The sequence below is a fragment of the Octodon degus genome, unplaced genomic scaffold (assembly GCF_000260255.1).
Source record: "Octodon degus isolate 3935 unplaced genomic scaffold, OctDeg1.0 scaffold00044, whole genome shotgun sequence".
Classification (NCBI taxonomy): Eukaryota; Metazoa; Chordata; class Mammalia; order Rodentia; family Octodontidae; genus Octodon; species Octodon degus.
Genome location: NW_004524620.1, coordinates 5,624,139 through 5,626,717, shown reverse-complemented (window position 1 = coordinate 5,626,717; position 2,579 = coordinate 5,624,139). Strand labels below are relative to the sequence as shown.

The 2,579-nt window shown below is 33.1% G+C and overlaps 1 pseudogene; it reads left to right on the top strand.

Moving 5' to 3' along the window:
• The first annotated feature begins 1,389 nt into the window (after positions 1-1,389).
• Positions 1,390-2,579, top strand: part of LOC101570131 — a 180,843-nt pseudogene continuing 179,653 nt past the window's right edge.

Genomic DNA, 2,579 nt, shown 5'->3' with positions numbered 1-2,579 from the left:
AACCAAGCTCAAAATATGCCTTATAATCCTTCTATATCATAAAATTTTTCACCGTGTTTCATCTACTCCAACACAGTTGCCTGTTATCTCAATGTGCTTTCACAGGGCATGTTACTACCATAAATGAAACCAAACTCTTTCACACATATTCTGACATAGTCCAATGCATATTAAACAATGCTACTTTTTTCCCATAATTTTATTGAGAAACAAATAGCAATGAGACAGTTTCAAATCAAATTAGTAGGACAGTTTCAATAATTAATGCATTGCATATTGTTGTCTTAGTGGTTATTCATTGTACAAGATGCAGACAGGATATCCCGTTTACAAACACTTTTAGAACAAATCTTTCTATTCATTGAATTAAGAGAATGTAGCTGTGCATCTATCCTAACTATTTTGAATATACAGATACAAAATGTTCATTCATTTGTATCCCCTTTTTTGTTTAGTTTTGTCATTTAAATATTAGAGGTGTGTAAATTTAGCAAGATATTCCAAAATAGCCATATTATTATGTTGAGCTGTAAAAAGCTCAAGTGAACAACTTCTGACATTGCAGGTCATATGGAAAACCCACTACTATTATGGACTACTGGATTGCTACTTTTTTGTCTTTTATTTAGCTATGTAGTAAACAAATTCATGCTAATATAATAATGGTGGTATTCAATAGTAATATCCATAAGGTGAATTATCCACATATGTGAATACAGCTCTCAGCATAAATGCAATGCATTTAAATTTACTTTCAGGCATGCTGTGTCTGTCTTGCAGAATATGTCTGGGTTCACTGTGGGGAAGGATGGGTGAGAGTTAGTGTGGAAACAAAGAAGCAGACTTCCCTTTGTGCAAACTTCAACTGGGGGAGCTCAATTTTTAGCATTGTTTCATTTGACTATTTAGTGTCATAGTGAAAAAAATTAGCTTTTACAAATTTGAATAAATCATTAAAAGCAAGCAAAAATTTCAGACAAGCGGTACCTGATTAATCTGTTTTAATCCCATCTCTGCCATTCTAAAGCTCTGTAACTTGAAGGAGTTAATTTACTTTCTTGTCCTGTGAGGAACTGAAGATTTACGCTGCATTGCTTCACCCGAATGGCTAGCCTCCCCTTCTCTCAGGAAAAGTTCAGGTCCTCAGATTAACCAACGGATGGTTGAAAATATTCATTTTCTTTTATGTATCATTATTGCAGATGTATGTGTGGTTAGAACGACTCAAAGCTAAATGCCCCTTTGTATGATTTTTTATTTAAAAAACATGATTTTCCCAAGTGTACTAATACTGTAGATCTTTTATAAACACCAAGACTCATTCCTGCTGTGAATTCTTAGTTAACAGGCACAATTCTTCTGTAAAGGCACAATGTTTAGACCGATTTCATGGTACCTGCCTGCCCTCAAACGTTTTATAACATCTCTGGCTACCTGATGTGGAAGCATCTTCAAACGCACAAAGATGTATTTGCAAAAAGCTCCATCACGTCACTTTCACTGAGTGGGAAACATGTAAGTGTACCCCATGCTGATGCCTGTGAAAAGTGAGAGAGGCGAACACATGATTTCGACATATAGGCTGGAGGTAACGGCCGTTTTGCAGGAATTACTTTCAACTTGTCAGACTCATGACACGCATTTCTTTATGAGAGTTTAATTGGATCGTTCAGTTTTAAGCCTTAAATTATGGTTTCCACCCTGAAATGAAGACCATGAGAGATACAACAATATGTGTATTTAACTTGTAGGAGAAACCTTAGCTCAAATAAATATATAAAAATCTTAACATTGTACTGTCCCCTTAGTGTGAGATCCTGAAAGACAATATGGAATCTGAAGGATAAAATAGATACCTGGAAAAGGGAGTGAACTTATTCAAAAATAGAGTCACTGAGTTAAGGAGATTTCTGCCCGTCTATGGAAAAGGGCTGATAATGCTAAATTTGTTTTGTCTCCTTTTTTCAATTGTTGGTACTTTTTCTTTTACTTTCTTATATATTTCTTTCTTTTTTCTTCTTCTTCCCATTTTGCATGTATATATATATTGTAATATGAATGAAATATTATGTACTTCATAGCTAGTACTATGAAATTCGTATACCTTGATATGTGAAATTCTGTATCACTCGTAATTTTTATGTTTTAATACAATTTTTTACTCTCTCTATAAAATAAAAAAACCCTTTTCCTTTGGCTTAAAGTCAGAATGAATGGAGTAGATAATTTTTGCATTAAGTCCTGTGCTTGTTAGTTTGTAGTATAGTTCTTACAAACACTGAAAAAGTAGAAAAGTTTGCAAAGATGATGGATCTACCAGACTAGGACAGAAATAGAAGTATGACATATTACAATTCATTAATAGAAATTACAATAGACTCCTTGAAGCAGGTTATTTTAATGTTTGAAAATAAAATAAAACATTACATCCTAGTTTTTGTTCATAATGAAGCAAAACATTAATTCTAGTAGAACCAGGTCATATGTCAGGTATAGTGTTCTTAAATTCCCATTCTTCAATTTATCTTTTAATCATCATCTTCAAATTACTTGAGCTACTCTTTAAAATAATCTTGAAA